Here is a 7,848-nt window from a genome sequence, read left to right as displayed (position 1 = left end):
TCTTAGATAAAACACCAAAAGCAAGATCCATGAAAGAAAAAAAATGATTAAGTGGGGCTTTATTAAAGTTATAAAGGTATCCTCTATAAGAGACACTGTTAAGTGAATGAAAAGCAAAGCCACAGACTGGGGTAAAATATTTCCAAAACATATATCTGATGAATAACTTTATCCAAAATATAAAAGAACTCCTAAAACTCAACAGAAAGAAAACATAAAACTCAATTTAAAAAGGGCAAAAGGTCTGAAGAGACACCTCAACAAAAACCCCCATGCAATTAAAAAGTCATGTCTAAGAAATAGACTCACAGGCATAGAAAACAAACTTATGATTACCTAAGAGGGGAGGAAGGGAAGGGTAAATTAGGAGTTTGGGATTAACAGATACACACTACTAGGGAATTCCCTGGTGGTCCAGTGGTTAGGACTCTGCACTCTCACTGCTGGGGCCCTAGTTCAATCCCTGGTCAGAGAACTAAGATCCTGCAAGCTGTGCAACATGCCCCCCCACACACACATGAAAGAAAAACCGTATACACACGACTAAATTTAAAATAGATAACCAGCAAGGACCTACTGTATAGCACAGGGACTTACACTCAATATCTTGTAATAATCTGTATGGGAAAAGAATCTGAAAAGGTATATATATATATGTATATATAACTGAATCACTTTGCTGTACACTCAAAACTAAAATTTTTTTCACTTAAAAAAAGTCATGTTTAAAAATGTTCACATCAACACAAAGTGAGTTGCAGTGGTGTTTTTGTGGGCATGACTTGTGCAAAACAGAATAATGCAAAACATCGAGGCAGTTAGTTAGCAGGACAGGTTCCCTCCTCCTGGCTTTGCCTTTGCAGGCTGAACACGTGGTTCACTCCATTACAGGCCTTCCCCTGCTTTTCTTCATCTTCTGACCTGCTGTTAATAGTGCAGCTTCTCATCTTCAGAACAGGATCTTGTTCCTGCCAGGGATGAATTCACTTACGGTTTATCTCCACTATTTCATTTCAGTCCCACCCACTTCAAAGTATGCTGACGATCTATGAGTCCTTTAAAAACAGATCGTTTCTTTGCCTTCAATCATTCCTGGCTCCTCAGAAGCTGTCCCGGCAGGTAATTCTAAGCCACGTTTCAGATGGTCTCCATAGAATGTCTCCTCTGCCATATTTTATTAAAAGATTGAGCTCCTTCTTCTAGGATAATACCATGTAATCCACCTCTCTCAGCTGTCTGTTTCCTAGGAAAAGTCTTGGCAGCAGTGGCTCAGCCCCTGAGAAGCTCTCAAATCATCTCCGACTGGTTGCCTTCACTTAATTCTTCCTGCCTGCTCTGGTCGGAGGATGGAGATGTAACCCACTGAATCAGGTGCAGTCCGAGCCAACCAGCATACTCAGAACATATGCTATTGCCTTAATATTTTTACATTTACTTTATTGAAGTGTAGTTGATTTACAATGTTGTGATAATTTCTCGTGTACAGCAAAGTGATTCAGCTATACATATATATATATTCTTTTCTATTATGGTTTATTATTAGGATATTGAATATAGTTCTCTGTGGTATACAGTGGGATCTTGTTGTTTATCGATTCTATATATAATAGTTTGTATCTGCTAACTCCAAACTCCCAATCCTTCCCTCCCCTACCCTCCACCCCCTTGGCAACCACAAGTCTGTTCTCTATGTCTGTGAGTCTGTTTTTCTTTTGTAGATAAGTTAATTTGTGTCATATTTTAGATTCCACATGTAAGTGATAGCGTGACATTTGTCTTTCTCTTTCTGACTTACTTCATTTAGTATGACAATCTGTAGGTCTATCCATGTTTTTGCAAATGGCATTATTTCATTCTTTTTTATGGCTGAGTAATATTCCATTGTATATATATATATATATATATATATATATATATATATATATATATATATATACCACATCTTCTTTATCCATTCATCTGTTGATGGACATTTGGGAGCTTCCATGTCTTGGCTATTGTAAATAGTGACCATAGGGGTGCATATATCTTTTCAAATTATAGTTTTCTCCAGATATATGCCCAAGAGGGGGATTGCTGAATCATATGGTAGTTCTATTTTTAGTTTTTTGAGAAACCTCCATACTGTTCTCCATAGTGGCTGCACCAACTTACATTCCCACCAACAGTGTAGGAGGGTTCCCTTTTCTCTACACCCTTTGCAGCCTTTTGCTATGGCCTTTAATTTTCCAGATAATAAAGCATTAAAATAACAAAACAGAAACAAACCAAAATAGAATATAAGCTTTTTAAAATTCCCCTTTTGCTACAGAGGAATTCTCCTAAAATGGTTCTATTCCTCTCACTGCCCTGGGCACCCAGGGTTCCTGTCCCTCAGGGACTCCGCCTGTGCTTGCTCTTACTGACTGTCTCTGCCTTCAGTGTATTTAGCTCACTTAGCCCTATTTCAACAGTTTGGCAACAACTCTCTCTCGTAATAACCAGTTCACACGGGGAAATCAGGAAGGGTCTGTGCTCTGTCGATGGCGACACAGCACAGCCTTCTCCCCAGCTATTCCAGGTGCCATAGTCTAGTCCACAGGGAGCAACATGGATTTTTTTTTAATGGAATTATAACTATTAAGGCACTTTGTTTATGCTACTGAAATGCAATCGTTTTAAAGAGAATGAGTTGGTACACATTTTTTTCTGTTGCTTTATTTTGTTTAATTACATATTAAAGCCAGGCAGCATGAGGCACTGATAAAAGAAATATGCATTGGACGTAGGAGGGGTTCAAGCTTCCCTGTTTCGTCAGCCTGACCCTAACGTGAGGCACATCACTTCCCTCCTTGTCAGTTTACTAGGCTGTTAGGCGAAGGCCTGGAGAAGTATGAAATCCTGAAATAACAATTCAAAGAATCTTTGAGAGCCTTGGTTGTCACCTAGTGCAGCGGAAACTGAGAAAAGCAGTCAGATCAGCAGCTGATGAGACACCAGGCCATTTGCATGTGCTGGAGGTGGGCCGTGCTGCTTCCAGGGAGACCCATCAAAAGGTCCACTTCACTTATAGGCATGAGTGATGCACTGGTAATCCTGAAATACAAAGTACCCAACATTAAAGGAGAAAACCAACATGCAAATATAGGCACTTACATGTATTCAGTGTAAGTGTAACCTTCTTGGAAAAAGAAAGTGAATAGAAGCAAAATCACCTAGCACGCTTGAGAAATAGTTGAACCAGATGATGAAAATATTTTATCCTAAAATTGGTAGGTTGATTGGTTCTGACATTCATGCTTTCAACAATGAGGAAGATTCTTTCACTGAAAAGAGCCAAGCTGATGAAAAAATATTAAGGACCACAACTTTAAACAGAGCCAACTATCACAGCATGGTTAAGTCCCTCGTCAGGGAGGCCAGGAGGGAATCCTCAGGGCAGCTGCTTGGACTCCAGCAATCAGAACCAAGTACATTCTGGGACTGAATCACCCAGGCCTGTGTTCTCAGCATTTATGAAGAAAGCTGGTTCTGATCAACTGCCCAGCAGAGGCACTGACTTCTTCAGCATCTCGTTCCCTGAAGGTACCTCTTACCTCATGCAAGCTCACCACTTCAGGACCACACTGAACAATCGTAGAGAATAGGTGGATACTCAGTCAGAGCATTTGTTTACCCATATGGTCATCACCAGTGGTCGTCTGACTTAGAGCTGTGTCCCGATGTACCCGTCAATGGTCTGTGCTGAGCAGTATGTCAACACGGGCATCTAAATAGAAATCCCGTCCACAAATGATAGGAACCCAAATAGCATGATGATCAGAGCTGGCTGGAAATTTGTTCAGAAGAGGAATTCAGTTTAGAACACTTTGTGTTGTTGTTGTTTTATCTAATACTTTTTAAGTATGTGTAGAGTGAAAATACAAACTATAAAATAGATGGCGTTTTTTAAGTACTACAAAGAGAAGTTTGAAGATTAATTTAAACTAGGGTTTTAACATCTTGGAAGTATATGGAAAACAACAACAAAAAATTCCATTGAGGACAAAAGAGTAGTGATTTTTTAAAAGAATCCTTAAGGCATTCATGGAAGACAATCAGGAAGACACTGAGCAGAGGCTCTGGGAAGAGGCCACCTAAATATGTCCCTTTCCCACTGTCACCAACAAGACTTCCTGGGACTACTGTCCCATGTCTAAGGCAGCAGTGGGCGGACCCCCGAATGCGATCTGGTAAGGCCGCAGGCTCTGTGGGAAGCCCTGCAGGGAAATTGGCATGGGCTCCATCCTCCATAGGCTGGGCAGTAATCCGGGTACCACTGACACTGGGGTCCTCAGTAGTCAAGAACTTAGAGCAGTGAGTCATGGGAAGTGCCTAGTCGGCGGAGAAGTGGAAACCCCTGGGGAGGAGGTCACTGCAGCGGGCTCTGCCTGAGCTTGTTCAGTCGTCCTGACCTCTTAAAGGTGAAGAAACAGCTGCAGGGGGCAGAGCCCTACCTGTTCCTGGATGGGAGAACCAGGAAGCAGATGAGTGGGAAGAGGCTCATCGAGGCACTGGTGGCCATGGAGGGAGGATGGATCTCGCCTGTCTCCAGTGCCAGCGTCACCACCACCTGTGGTGCAGAACACAAGCAGATGTGAGCGGCCGTGAGCAAGCAAAGCAAAGGGATGCACAGCCCGAGCAAGGGAAGGCACTGACAACAAGACACATCCTCTCAGTGAACCAGAGCACAGACGATGACTCCAGGGAAAGAGATCCAAGTGCTACGCAAAGAAGAGTCTCTGAAGCTACAATCTAAACTATCTTCTAGATGAGCTGGAAAAGAATATGGTTACCATTGAGTACCACGTTAGAAACCTGGAAAACCAAATCTAGGAAATATCTCTAAGCACAGAACAAAATTGTAGAGCTAGAAGCATGGACAGAATATGAGAGACCAAGAAAGTAAACCTCAGAGAAGACGGTGAGAAAAACGCGAGTTCTAGAAGGAAAAGAAGAAATTAATGGACTTGTGAAAAATTTCCCAGGTATGCCTTAGATAAGGAAAATAATAATATGAGTTGTAAGAAATAAAGAAGCAAATAGAGAAATAAATATGAGAAGACATTGCAACATCCTAAATCTATTATTGAGCAAAGGGATTCTACATGATACTAGAGTAACATCTTGAGATAATATATGAGAAATATCTACCATCTTTATGAATATGCAGTTATTGGAAAATATATCAGCCTTATGCTCTACATGAAAGAATTCTTTGGGAAATGCTGACGCCAAATAGCAAATGCATTAGAATAGCGAGCTCAGGGTGGGCAATAAATAGATAGTCTACAAATGGAAACAAAAATTAAAGTTAGAATGACAATCTGGGAAAATGTTAACTTTGGAATTTAAAGCACAAAGAAATAAAGAGGAACATTCTAGTTTTCATATGTAGCAAGCCATACAGACCTAACCAAATAAAGCAAAAACTAAACTGTTATTATAAATTGAGTGGGATATTTTAATCTGCTTCTTTGGGATTTGGACAGATTTAAAAGACAAAAAAAGTCCATGAAATAATTAAATAATAATAAAATGATTATGTGTGGTTTAACTGGTATATACCAAATATCACATTCCTTGAAAAGACAATTTTTTATGCCCATGTTCATGGAACATTTACAAAATAAGTCACTTTCTTAGCCCAAAAGAATGCCTAAGTACATTTTTAAATTTTTTTTAATTTAATTTTTAAAAATTTTAATTATTTATTTTTAAATTAGTTATCCATTTTATATGTATTAGTGTATATATGTCAATCCCAATCTCCCAATTCATCACACCACCACGACCACCCCGCCACTTTCCCCCCTTGGTGTCCATATGTTTGTTCTCTATATCTGTGTCTCAGTTTCTGCCCTGCAAACCAGTTCATCTGTACCATTTTCCTAGGTTCCACATATATGCATTAATATACGATATTTGTTTTTCTCTTTCTGACTTACTTCACTCTGTATGACAGTCTCTAGATCCATCCACGTCTCTACAAATGGCCCAATTTCGTTCCTTTTTATGGATGAGTAATATTCCATTGTATATATGTACCACATCTTTATCCATTCGTCTGTCCATGGGCATTTAGTGCTTCCATGACCTGGCTATTGTAAATAGTGCTGCAATGAACATTGGGGTGCATGTGTCTTTTTGAATTATGGTTTTCTCTGGGTATATGCCCAGTAGTGGGATTGCTGGGTCATATGGTAATTCTATTTTTAGTTTTTTAAGGAACCTCCATACTGTTCTCCTTAGTGGCTGTATCAATTTACATTCCCACCAACAGAGCAAGAGGGTTCACTTTTCTCCACACCCTCTCCAGCATTTGTTGTTTCTTGATATTCTGATGATGCCCATTCTAACTGGTGTGAGGTGATACCTCATTGTAGTTTTGATTTGCATTTCTCTAATAATTAGTGATGTTGAGCAGCTTTTCATGTGCTTCTTGACCATCTGTATGTCTTCTTTGGAGAAATGTCTATTTAGGTCTTCTGCCCATTTTTGGATTGGGTTTTTTGTTTTTTAAATATTGAGCTTCATGAGCTGTTTATGTATTTTGGAGATTAATCCTTTGTCCGTTGATTTGTTTGCAAATATATTCTCCCATTCTGAGGGTTGTCTTTTCGTCTTGTTTGTAGTTTGTTTGCAAAAGCTTTTAAGTTTCTTTAGGTCCCATTTGTTTATTTTTGTTTTTATTTCCATTACTCTAGGAGGTGGATCAAAAAAGATCTTGCTGTGATTTATGTCAAAGTGTGTTCTTCCTATGTTTTCCTCGAAGAGTTTTATTTACATTTAGGTCTCTAATCCATTTTGAGTTTATTTTTGTGTATGATGTTAGGGAGTGTTCTAATTTCATTCTTTTACATGTAGCTGTCCAGTTTTCCCAGCACCACTTATTGAAGAGACTGTCTTTTCTCCATTGTATATCCTTGCCTCCTTTGTCATAGATTAGCTGACCATAGGTGCGTGGGTTTATCTCTGGGCTTTCTATCCTGTTCCATTGATCTCTATTTCTGTTTTTGTGCCAGTACCATGTTGTCTTGATTACTGTAGCTTTGATAGTCTGAAGTCAGGAAGTCTGATTCCTCCAGCTCCGTTTTTTTCCCTCAAGACTGCTTTGGCTATTTGGGGTCTTTTGTGTATCCATACAATAAGTACATTTTTTTAAAATAAAAGCTTTACTGGGTTCACTCTGTGAACATGAACTAATAAGATCAGAAATAATTAATAGGGGCCAAAAATCAGAATTCCCCTAGGAATTAAGAAGAACATTCCTAGACAGATAACTCTTGGATCAAAGAGAAAATCAAAAGGAAAATTACAACTATGTAAAAAGTTATGAAGAAGAATGTTCTTCATAGCTAAATCTGTGGGACAAAATGAAAGCAGTTTATAGCAGAGGGGAGAAAATTGACATGAAACATCATCATTATTTACAAAGAAAGTTAAACAAGAGAGTTGTGCCCATCCTATGAATATATAAAATATTTTAAACAAAAAGCAAACAAAATGGAATTTCATAACAAAAGCTAAAATTAATGAAAAATTTTAAAGGTAGCAGAAATTTAAAAATTCAAGTCTAATTTAGGTCAGTTTATTTATATGAATGCCTCATGTGCTTGTTTAAAGGAAAAAGAGAGAAGGCAAAAAAATAGTTTTTCTAAGAGAGAGAACCAAGGAATAACTATAGATATAGAAGTGATTAAAGCAGTCATAAAAATATACGTGTATATGAAACTTTCTGACAAGACATTTGAAAATTTAGAGGAAATGGATGATTTCCCAGCAAAATATATATTGCCAAAATTCACCCAAGAAGATAGGAAGGGGAAA

Source organism: Kogia breviceps, chromosome 3 (genome assembly GCF_026419965.1).
Source record: "Kogia breviceps isolate mKogBre1 chromosome 3, mKogBre1 haplotype 1, whole genome shotgun sequence".
NCBI classification, from domain to species: Eukaryota; Metazoa; Chordata; class Mammalia; order Artiodactyla; family Physeteridae; genus Kogia; species Kogia breviceps.
Note: the sequence above shows the minus strand (reverse complement) of the source record.